The sequence below is a fragment of the Vipera ursinii genome (genome assembly GCF_947247035.1).
Source record: "Vipera ursinii genome assembly, chromosome: 3".
NCBI lineage: Eukaryota > Metazoa > Chordata > Lepidosauria > Squamata > Viperidae > Vipera > Vipera ursinii.
The window spans coordinates 72,719,572-72,732,568 of record NC_139516.1 but is presented as its reverse complement, the minus strand read 5'-3'; the positions used below and the strand labels follow the sequence as shown (position 1 = coordinate 72,732,568).

At 36.6% G+C, this 12,997-nt stretch overlaps 1 protein-coding gene across 1 annotated transcript in view; it reads right to left on the bottom strand.

Annotated features, from left to right (window-relative positions):
• The window catches only part of LOC310639069 (serine/threonine-protein kinase TNNI3K), a gene marked incomplete at both ends in the record, with an annotated part of 213,262 nt that overhangs the window by 172,320 nt on the left and 27,945 nt on the right, over positions 1 to 12,997 (bottom strand). The gene's annotated exons all lie outside the window — the stretch shown is intronic.

Below are 12,997 nucleotides of genomic sequence, written 5' to 3'. Positions count from 1 at the left end.
GATTGTGTTATTTCACCAAGCAGCTTTCAGAGGTTCCTTTGTCCCAACAGGCTCATATTTAAGCGATTGTCAGCTATGACTCTGATATCCCTCTCGCAGTTGCTCAATAGTAGTAACTGCGAGAGAGATCTCAGAGTCCTACTTGACAATTACTTAAAAATGAGTCAGCAGTGTGCTGCACCTGCCAAAAAAGCCAACACAGTGCTAGGCTGCATTAACAGAGGGATAGAATCAAGATCATGTGAAGTATTAATACCACTTTACAATGCCTTGGTAAGGCCACCCTTGGAATACTGCATCCAGTTTTGGTCACCACAATGTAAAAATGATGTTGAGACTCTAGAAAGAGTACAGAGAAGAGCAACAAAGATGATTAGGGGACTGGAGGCTAAAACATATAAGGAACAGTTGCTGGAATTGGGTATGTCTAGTTTAATGAAGAGAAGGAGGAGGGGTGACATGATAGCAGTGTTCCAATATCTCAGGGGTTGCCACAAAGAAGGAGTCAAGCTATTCTACAAAGCACCTGAAGGCAGGACAAGAAGCAATGGATGGAAACTAACCAAAGAGAGAAGCAACCTAGAACTAAGGAGAAATTTCCTGACAGTTAGAACAATTAATCAGTGGAACAACCTGCCTCCCGAAGCAGTGAATGCTCCAACACTGGACGTTTTTAAGAAGAGACTGGACAGCCATTTGTCTGAAATGATATAGGATTTCCTGCCTGAGCAGGGGGTTGGACTAGATGACCTCCAAAGGATCTTCCAACTGTTGTTGTTGTTATCAGCTGATTGTGCAGAGCTGAACATAGAGAAGTTGGAAGCTATTTCATATCCTTCCCAGGATATGTTTCAATGTGACATCAATGAACAAGTATCATTTATCAGAGCTGCACATTTAACTTCAGAAGGGTGCCTTCTCATATACTTGAGCTAGAACTGTATCAGCTGAAACTTGATACTTTCAGATTTTCAACTCATGTGGAACCTGGCTTGGGTCCGGGATATCTGAGGGAACACCTGCTGCCAGCATCAAGCTCCCTTCGTCCAGTGCGCTCCCACAGGGAGGGTCTTCTCAGGGTGCCACCGGTAAGAGATTGCCGGCAGACGACACCCAGGGATAGGGCCTTCTCAGTGGGTGCGCCTGCCCTTTAGAACCAGCTGCCAGTGGAGATGAGGACTGCCCCTGACCTCCGTTCATTCCGCCAGGACCTGAAGACCTGGCTCTTCGAGCTCTCTGGCCCAGGCTGAGAGTTTTAATTTTAGTTTTAATTTTAATTTTAACTGGGGTTTTACTTATGCAGGGACGAATATAATTTTTTTTAATCTGTTTTTAACTTTTGTATCTTTGTTTTTAATCACCCTGTAAACCGCCCTGAGTCCTTCGGGAAAGGGTGGTATATAAATGTAATAAAATAAATAAATAAATAAATAAACCTTTGTTATATATATTAACACTTTCTACTGCAGGCAATCTTACTGTGCTTATGAACAACTCTTCAGTAGCATCACCAGAAAGCCTTGGAGAAAGAGAAAGCCATTCAGTCATCCTTAAATGTGAAATGTTAGGCTCTACAGACATTTCCAACATTGCAATTTTATGCATATACTTTTCTTCATAATATTATTTTAAGTTGTGTAGTTCAGCTGAGAAATTACAGTACTTCTGAAGCTGATCTTATCTCAGTCATGAAGTGGTAAAAAGAGTCACCTTCTAATCTAGACACAGTCTTAAAAGAGTTATTGGAGGAGACAGTAGGTTTAGGATGAGCTTGACTATACTACTTGGTTTGTGCATTTCAAAATATCAGGGTATGCTGTGCCAAGGGATTAAGCAATTTGCTTGTATTTAATCAGGATTTGTATGGCTTTTCCCATTACAGGATAATATTGTAAGTCTCATCTACAAAGAAGAAATTTTCTTGGAAGTTCTGGTTGATACATCTATAAATATGGTAATAATTTAAACGGATGAGACAAAAGAGCATAGTATTTGTAAATCTTTCTTAGTGAAACAACCTGAAGTGAACTTCCCCAGCTCAAAATTCCTTTCAACAATTACTGAAGAAACATAGCAATACAGCCAAATTCAAATTATAATATATTGACAAAACAAGCAATTGAGAATGTAATAAAGATATCTGGAATGCAGTTAAGGGATCAGGATTCAGAAGATACAGCTCAGACATTTTTCTCTACAAAACAGAGAAAGAGCTTTTATTGGCTGGATGAATGAAGCAGAATATATTTGTTAAGTAATGACATCTGAATATAGCCATTTTTAAGTGTTAACCTGCCTATTTTTTTGGAACAAAATGATAGTGTTTGTACCCAACAAGAACGTGGTATGAGAATTAACTAACATTAAATTGTAAAATCAGATTCCTAAAAACCCTGGGCCACCCATATATTCAGAATGATAGATATGTATTTTCAGAATATCTAAAAGATAATAGTACATATAAGAGTTAAAAATCCTTCTGAAGTTGCTTTTCTCCCATAAATCTATTGACCAGAGTCACTATGTTAGATGAGTGGCTGTACTAATATGATAAACAAAATATAAATTAATATTCTTAATCTGTCCTACACTGAAAGGCTGACAAAGCCTATTATTTTTATTTTTATTTAGAAAATAATTAAATATGTGATAGCATACTCTAGCCAAGTTAATTCTATTTATTTATTTAAACTGGTAGTTAAGCATAAAGACTATGACTTGGCAAAGTCCCCACCACTACCGCCTTTCTTTGCCTTGAGTCAGTGTTGACTCCTGGTGACTGCCTGGACAAGTCCCTGCAGTTTTCTAGGCAAGGTTTTGGAATTGGGTTTGCCATTACTTGCTTCCTAAGGCTGAGAGAGTAACTGGCTCAATATCACTCAGTTGGTACTGGTAGCACTAGTTTACAATTTTCCTGGTTTCAGGCCTGAGACCTTAACCACTAGACCAGGGGTGGGGAACCTTGGCTCTTTTATGACTTGTGGACTTCAACTCCCAGAATTCCTGAGCCAGCTGGCTCAGGAATTTTGGGAGTTGAAGTCCACAAGTCATAAAAGAGCCAAAGTTCCCCACCCTTGCATTAGACCAAACTGGCTCTCAAAACCCTATTATGTATTTGAAAATAAATAAATAAATAAATATCAGCTTGATCTACCAAAGGTAGAAATTTAAAATTGACTTTGACTTGCCTGGCTGCAATTGGTGTGACTTTAAAATGTTCCTTTTTGGCTAGATCATATTCAGAAAACCTGTCTTCAGCACATTAACACTCTCATTTCTGTTTATTTATTTATATTGGTCCTTAAGCACAGTTTAAGTAATGTTAGAGCAAAGTAATGGCTCCGAAAAGAAAAGGTCGTACATAATGGGACTATCACATTAATTAGAAATTAGCTCAGAAACTAGCTATATTTCAGTTTCTCTTCACCTAACTAACCAATTAATTTTATTAGCAATGTAACCTTTGTCCCTTTCTCATTCCTGCTTTGTTAACTGACTCCACAGAAAATGATATCAAAAGTCTTTGAGCCAAATTAAGTCCAGTTCCACAAGAGATCATCAATTAAGGTTTTATTTAAGGGTTAGAGGGTCTTGTCCGCAAATGCTACTACATAGGATAAACTACACTTTTTCTTTCTTGGACAAGGGTAACAGAAAGCTTTCTAAAACAATCTGATCAATTATTATTGCCTTTTTTGAAAGCAAAATTTAAAAAAAAGAAAGATAACAATTAAGACCTTAAAACTTCTGTATGTCTGTTACAACACTGAAAAATATGGGATTGTTTTCCTGAATATTATCATTTTCTTTTAATTAAGCCATCCAAACCAAAATATGATGAATTTTTAATACTGCCCCAATTATTTCCAATTTAATATACCCTAATACAAGCAGTTATGTCCTCTAGGCACAATTTATTCAACTCTAAGTTGCTTTGTAAGTGGCTAGCTAACAGATACAAGATATATCAAGAGATCGTACTTTTGGAATTCTAATAAAATATTGTATATATTTTTTCTTGTATACAAAGTCCCAGATATAGTGCTATAAATACACATAGTTACAAGTGCTGTTAATACATACAATTAGATAATGATTACGTTCAATACTAAAACATGTAAACATTTTAAATATTCCAAAATATGATGTTTTCCCAATTTGTACATCTGAATGAGTTTGCTAATATAATTAATCCTTGTAATGTCTAATTACAATTTGCTTAATGGAGAAAATATCACTATATATATATATATATATATATATATATATATATATATATATATATATATATATATATATATATATATATATATATATATATAATATATCTTTCAGCTCTCTTGATTTCCATAACATTTCTGACATATACATTATGTCTAATAGTCTTTTTAATTTTGCTTATTAGTGCATTGCTGAATTATAGGTTTAGTCACAATGGTAATTTGTGTATAATGTTATCTCTGTATCTTGTTTTCATGCTGGTGTTCCAGTAATTCCAACCAGGGCATTCAATTTAACTTAAACTCAGTTGGACATCTGGAGTTAGATAATGCTCTAATTTTCTAAACCAAAAAGAGTACTGGAATCCAGCTGAAAGTATTTGGAAAATATGCAAAAAAGGGGGAAGATAACAATGATATTATGCTGGGGTATGATTAAAGGCTGCCAAAGCAACCAGACAATCTGGATAATGACCTCCTGGATCTGATTATAACATTGTTCAGGAAAAAAGACATGTTGATAATGAGATATTTTAACTTCCCAGACATCCATTTTTCTAAGACCTGCATTAAATGGCGGAACAGACTGCCTCTAGAGGTGGACTGGAGGTGTTTAAAAAGGAGCATGTTTGTCAGGGATATTGTGGAAATGATTTCCTGTTCTGGTTCGGAGTGAATCAAATACTTTTCAAGGTCTCTTTCAATACTTTCATTCTAAGGTTCTGTGAAAAAAAGAGCAAACAAACAAACTTCTCCTCCCAAACCATCAATTTGTCACTTTTCCACTTCGTTGAGAATGTCCTTATGATAATGTCAGTATAACTTGTTTATGAAATACTGTGTTATCGTCATGACAGTAAAAAAAAAATCTTCACGTTGGTCTCTTTTTCTTCCCATGTTAGCTAATTTTGCTTGAAATTTGGACCCCAAGCTGTTCAAGGTTGCTTCTTGTCAATTTTGCAGCTTTCCTTAACAAATGAAATGAAAGTGAATAGTCTTTCTATTTCTCTTTTTTTATTGTTACCATAACTATATTATACTGAGTTGCTATTAAACTTGCTCAGTCTTTGTTAGGTTGCTATTGCTATATGTTGTTGTTGTTTTCCTCTCTCTCTGAGAGTTGTACTTTTGCTTGACCATACTGATATCTCCCTCTTTGCCTGGCCCAATTCTATAGCACTTGCTACCTCAGCTTGCTATTAGAATAATTTATCCGTAATTTATATGGATGAATGTAAATGTTATGGATAATTATATCCATAAGAAATAAAATAAAAAAACTGAACCTAGGAAGAGTGACTGTTTGTTTTTTTTTGAAGGGAAGAATAGAAAACCAGAAAATGTTCACATCTTAAAATATATGATATCTTCTATATACCCGTCTTATATATCAGTTAATGTAAATTTGTACAAGGACTACTAAAGAATCTCCCAGGCTGGATATATGCTATGGAAAATCCCACAGCTCGCATTGGAGGTATCCATCCCAAAGTGCCTATGAAAGATCTCCAAAGCTTTATGATAGGGAATCTTTTTTACAAAAGAGGGCAATTTTGGTGCAAGTGATAAGCAGACCAATTTCATACACCAGCAACACCAGACATGTTAGGCTATGGATTTTTAGTAATGGGCTTTAAATGGGTTCCTTATTAGTGAATGAAGAGAGGTGTCTATTTTATTTCTTTGAACTAATAGAATGCTTGTGCAAAAGAGAATATTTTCAGTGTGACTACAAAAGAAATTATGTTGTGTTATTTTGTGCAGGCTTTTAACCTCTGTTGTCTAATAGAAATAAGTATCTTCATTGATTTTTTTTTCAGAAGACACAGGTGATACAACATGAGGTAATCTGCCAGTCAGCTCCAATTTGAGACTGATATATTTCCCTTCCCTTCTCTAGACCCTTCTATTTCTTCATAATCTTTTAGATTCCATTTTAGTCAAGCTGCAAAATAAATGATTCTGTTCAGGACAATTTTAAAAACAAAAAGCTATCTTATGCTATCAGACTGGTTCTCAAGTCTAGCATTATCTGTACAAATTATCCCTTCTGGGTGGGATTCGTAGAGTTGGGGGTTTTACCATAAGTTGTAAGCACTATGATTGAGCCAGTTTAGCCTAGTTTTTAAGGTGCTTGCCTAGAAACCAGGAGACTGTGAGTTCTAGTCCTACCTTAGTCATGAAAGCCAGCTGTGTAACTTTGGGCCGGTCATTGTCCCTCAGCCCAACCCATTTTGCAAGGTTGTTGCTGTGGGGAAAATAGGAGGAGGGAGAGTATTAGATTGCCTTGAGTTACTTATGAAGTAATTAAGGGGGAGGGTAGAAATCTAATAAATAATAATGATTGTTATCCTGTACTGAGAACAATTTCCCCAATGCACTTAGTTCTCAGGAAAAGTGATTTTCAAACCAGAGACATTATTATAGCTACTTACCCTACATAATCATCAATATTAGAATTTTCATAACAGTTGGTTGAGCAGAAGGTAAATGATGGTTTTGTGATTTTTTTTAAAAAAAATGTGCAGGGTCTATACCTGAAGATTATACTCCTTGTGCAGACAGCTGAAAGAAGATTTTTTAAAGGCAAGAGAAGGGAGGGAAAGAAAGGAAGGCCAAAAGGGCAAAATTGTAAAATGATTTTTTTTCTTTCTATACCATGTTAAGAACATACTGCAATTTAATTGCTTTCATTAAAAAGCCTAGAAGCAAAAAGATATATTAGATTTCAACTTGTTATATTTTTAATGAAACATGAGGTTTAATTGGGTCATTTTCTCCCCTGCAAGTCCTCATTTTGCAATTAAAAATTAAACCTGAAACTTGTATATTGTCAAATCTTTTCAGAATCTGGAAATTACCAATAAATTGGCTTAGTTATCCCACATCAAAAATCATTAGCAAAACTCACATACGTTCACAAATTATCATTTAGGAAAAGTGATATTATGGAAATGGGCTATATTTTTGGAGTAGATTTGATGGCAAGATGCAAATGTCAATCTGAATCTAAAGTAATATAAATCTGTAAATTAAAGCTAATAGTTTGCACTTTATTTAGTACAACTGGTTGCTCATCTTGTGAATTCCTTCAGGAATTATCTGACTTCCCAGAGGAGGCTAGTTAGGCCTTGTGTGTATGAAGATAATAATAACAACAACAACAACAACAACAACAACAACAACAACAATAATAATAATAATAATAATAATAATAATAATAATAATAATAATAATAATAATAATATAATTTTTATACCGCCCTTCTCCCGAAGGACTCAGGGCGGTGTACAGGGCAGTACAATAAAATACAATATATAAAAATTAAAAGAAATATTAAATACAGTAGCCCAATTAAATAGATTAATACAAAATGTTAAAATACCCCTAACCCATCAGACCAGGCCGGCTTGTTCAAATAAATATGTTTTTAGGTCACGTCGGAAGGAGCGAAGGTCGGGAGCCCTCCGGAGCTCCACCGGTAAACGGTTCCAAAGGTCTGGCGCGCCCACAGAGAACGCCCTCCCCCTGGGGGCCGCCAGTTGACACTCTTTGACCGACGGCACCCTAAGGAGGCCCTCTCTGTGGGAGCGCACTGGACGAAGGGAAGTTGATGCCGGCAGCAGATGCTCCCGTAAGTAACCCAGACCCCTGCCATTTAGGGCTTTATAGGTTGTAACCAGCACCTTGAATCTTACCCGGAGGACAACCGGAAGCCAATGCAGCTCACGGAGTAGAGGTGTTACATGGGAGTATCGGGAAGCCCCCACCACCACTCGCGCGGCTGCATTCTGCACCAGCTGGAGCCTCCGAGTAGTCCTCAAGGGCAGCCCCATGTAGAGAGCATTGCAGTAGTCCAAACGGGAGGTCACGAGTGCATGAGTGACTGTGCGCAAGGCATCCCGGTCTAGATGATGGACAGTGTAGGACCCTTCTGATATACAGGGCTGAATGCATCAAATCAATTTCTACAATGCATTAAAATAATTTTTTAAAAGGTTTTACAAGTAACATAAAAACTAAAACAAAACTAATAAAGAATAAAAGCAGTAAAAGAGAGAAGAAAGAGTGTGCAGAAAGAAAGAATAAAAAGAAATAGAAGTTTCCAATGTTCTTTGCTGCAGATATAAATACAAATACAAAATTATTTCTTATTCTGATTACAAAAAAAAGCTCACTCTTTGTATTATCCATTTTTGTAACCCTTAAAACCACAAATCATAAGTGCATTTTTCCCCATTTCAGGCATAAAGTCTATAAGGAGTTTCCATAAATATTGGTGGCGTTTTTTTCTCTTAAAAAAAAAAGTCAATGTAGCCATCATCTTCGCCAATCATTCCTCCAAACTGACTTCTACAATTCTAACAATTTTGAATGTTATCAAAAGCGGTGCTTATGCATCTCTAAATAAATAGAAGAACTTGCGATTTTCAAATATGAATAACTTACACTATATTAGCAATGAAATCTTCCATGTGGCATATAAAAAGATTAAAACAAAATAATTTCAGAACAATTAGAAATTAATTTTGTAAATTCCACAAAATGATCCATGTTTTTTATATTTCCTTTGCTATTCTTATAAAGTGGCAGCTGCTGTAATTCTTTTTTCCATTACCTTTTTAAAAATAATTTTATTTCGCTTTTTTGTAATTAAAAAGATTGTGTTTTTTTTAAAAGATAACATAACTTTAAACTATTCTGCTCCTGATCAACCTTCGGAAACTGCTTTTCTCCATAGATTCTTCTATATTAAGAGAATTATATTTTTTTCCTATTTATAAAATATAACAATGTCAGTGCAGAAACCCAGAAGCTTCTTACATTCTAGCACTTAAAAATGAATATAGTCTTTTGTAACAAGGGTTACAAAAAATTCAGATTACCAGTAGATGACAGTATAGAGGTGCAAAATCTCAATTCTTTGCTCCCATCTAGATTTTTGCCAGATTTTTGCAATCCTGATCTGGTAACTGTCATTTCAGACTTGTTTCACTTATGAATCATCCTAACAAAAGTAACAAGGACCTATAGAGGTTAATCTAGATATAATTTCTATAAATTAAATTAATTTCAAAGGATCTTATCATAATAAGGACATTTTAATGTTTTGAAATAACTGTTAGGACTTCTTTAACAGTTCTCTAGAGGCTTACATTTCATGAATAACTTTTCTTTAATCTTTAAGAAAAAGACAGAAAATAAACTGGATAATTTTAGGTTTAGGTTTTAGGTTTTATTTAATTTATATACCGCCCTTCTCCCTGGTAGGGACTCAGGGCGGTTCACAGGGCATATATAAATAACAATACAAAAATTAAAAAAGATTAAACCAATGCCCAGTTAAAAACAATAATACAATTCTAAAACAACAATTTAAAACCCATAATCCCCCGTCAGGCCAGACCAGCTAATTCAAATAAGTGGGTCTTCAGGCCACGACGGAAAGTTCGGAGGTCTGATGCCATCCGGAGCTCCACCGGCAGTTGGTTCCATAATGCCGGAGCGCCCACAGAGAAGGCTCTCCCCCTGGGGGTCACCAGTCGGCATTCCCTGACTGGAGGCACCCTGAGGAGGCCCTCTCTGTGGGAACGCACAGGGCGGAGGGGAGTTGACGCCGGCAGCAGGTGGTCCCCGAGGTAACCCGGACCCATGCCATGTAAGGACTTAAAGATCATAACCAAAACCTTGAACCTCACCCGGAAGACAACTGGTAACCAATGCAGCTCGCGGAGCAAAGGTGTAACATGGGAGTACCGGGAAACTCCCAAGACAACTCTCGCGGCCGCATTCTGTACCAGTTGGAGCCTCCGAGTGGTCTTCAAGGGAAGCCCCATGTAGAGAGCATTACAGTAGTCAAGGCGAGAGGTCACGAGCGCATGAGTGACCGTACACAGGGCATCCCGGTCCAGATAGGGCCGCAACTGGCGCACCAGGCGAACCTGGGCGAAAGCAAGTATGGGACTCTTTCATGGAGAAATATCTTCACTAAAATAGGCCATCACCATGACTTGAAGAAATCTCCAATCTAATCCAATCCAGTCTAATCCAATCTTTTATTACAGTAATTGACTATCCTCTCTCCCCCACTGATTAAAATCATAAGATACAAATAGAGACTGAGACAAGAAAAGAGAAATACAAATATGTAGATGAGTACATAAAAATGCAAATAAAAAGGCTAAAAATAAAGTGAGTACAGACAGTATATTAGGAAAAAAATAAAAGCAGTACTGAGCTGCTATTAAAATATACTTAATGAAATGCCAAAACACGAAAAATATTAGAATGCTATTTAAAATATTGCACTATAAACTGATAATCTCTTAATACATTTTATGGCAAAGTTACTGGAGTTTCATAGAATCAGTAAAAGTTCAAGAAAATAAAATGGCTTCAGATATTCTACATCTTGCATTCTTTCATACAACAGTACATTACAGGTCACCTAGTACAAACAAGGTAGGAATTAAATTATGCTCAACTGTCGTCACCATTTGACATGAAAACTAATCTCAGTGTTGTTTCCCTTGGACTCTACATGCCAAATTTTGCCACAGTTTGTGTGACAGAATTATTTTTGTTTGAAAGAAGTAAAGAAGTGTAAAATTTCTCTGAATGGTGTGGAAATTGCAGCAAAAGAGGTGTGGTGTACTTGATGCTGCATTCTCTGTAGTGGTACAGGATAATAAAACATGCACAATATTTTCTATCAGTCCTAATTCACAAGGTCAGATATACTCTTGTTTAGAATATTCCCACATGTCCCCATAACACCTGAGCCTTGGTGGAGCAGTGGGCTAATGCCTCCTTAAGTAACACCAGCTGCCTGCAATTAGTGCAGGTTCGCATCCCACCAGGCTCAAGGTTGACTCAGCCTTCCATCCTTCCGAGGTAGGTAAAATGAGGACCCAGATTGTTGGGGGCAATTAAGCTGACTATTGTAATAATGCCGCTTGGGGTGTGTGTGAAAGCCCTAATAAGCAGGCATATACATAGAATGAAGGCTACTGCTAAGCTTGTAAGCCACCCTGAGTCTTCGGAGAAGGGCGGGATATAAATGGAATTAAAATAAAATAAAAAATAAATAAAATAAACTTGTCACAATTAGGCAATTTAGGAAAAAAGAAAAGAAATAGGGGAAGAAAAGGGCTAAAAAAGGATAAAAGAATAAAAGGGCAAATGATTAAACAAGAGTTTACAAATGTCATAGAGATAACAATTATCCACTATGTCCTTAATTAATTGTGAATGACTGACTATATTATTTCTAAAAAGCTTGAACATTGCTATGAAGCTCTAAGCATGTTGAGAAGTTATTATTTTTTCTTCCTTAAGATTCCCTTTGTTTCACTCAGCTTTTTTTCCCTTAATAAATCTACCAGTGCTCTATTGTATTGTTTTTTTTTCAGTCACTTGAGAGATTCTCCAGAATTTCTAGTACCTACAAAAATGATGAACTGGGACACCAGTGGACTTACTAACGAAAAAAAAGAGAAAAAAAAAATCCGGAAGAAGAGTAGGCAGCTCAGGCAAAGCAAAAAGATTCCACTAAGTCTGAATTGGAGAAATGTTGCACATCAGACAAATGTACTGTGGTTTTTAAGTGTTTTAAACATTTGTATTGTTTCTAGGATTGTTTTATTATTTGTTTTTGTTTTGGTACCACTTATGTTTTAATTGGAAACTGCACAGAGTCATGAATGTGAGATGGGTGGCTATATAAGTGGAATACATGGTGTACATATATACATAAAAAAAAGTTACAAGCACTGAACTGCTTTATTATTTGTTTTTGTTTTGGTACTACCTACGTTTTAGCTGTACAGAATCATGACTGAGATGGCTGGCTACATAAATGCATGCCATACATACATATGCACATACATACATACTGCATATACAACACACATATAAAAATAGTTACAAGCACTGAACTGCTGAGAAATAACTGAAGCAGGCGTTGTTGTTTTTTAATTTGCCTCTGTGCAGTAGCCAATAAAATGCAGGAGTCTGCCTAGAAGAAAGTGCAGCAAGCAAACTGGGCATCAGTGAGGCGGCACTGAGACCAGTTTGATTGAGTGAAAAGTACCAGACTAGAAACCAGGAGACTATGAGTTCTAATCCTACCTTAGGCATGAAAGCCAGCTGGCTGACTTTGGGCCAGTCATTCTCTGTCAGCCCAGCCCACCTCACCGAGTTGCTGTTGTGAGGAAAATAGAAGGAAAAGGGAATATTGGGTATTATTTTCTGCCTATGTTATTTATAAAAGTAATAAAAATGGGAAATAAATAAATAAAATTCGTGATGGGCTGGATTCAAATAAAAGAAGAGAATGTTCACTCCTGGCCTTTATTACTAAATGAGAAGTCTGACAGTGCCAACATCCCTAAAGACTAACCTTTTTATGCTAGTATATTGCTAATACCAGAGCTGCTTCTGCTAGTGAAATCAAGCTGATGCGATTTGTTAGACAAACATCCTTGTTGTCTAAGAATAAGCTAGGACTGTGGTGTTGAACCTATGTCACGCGTGCCACAGGTGGCACGCAGAGCCCTCTCTGTGGGCACACGCACCGTCGCCCCAGTCCTAGGCCTTCAGCTGGGTTTTATAAAACCTTTTCACTTTAGGCCTCCACCATCGTGTGAAAAAAAAGGTTCAATCAATCAATTTCAACTTCTGGGGGGGGGGGAAAGATCTCGTAAAGTTGGAATTTTATTGATTGAACTTTTCAGTCCCACTCAGTCTGCCGTTACGACTGCAGCCGTGCCCACCCA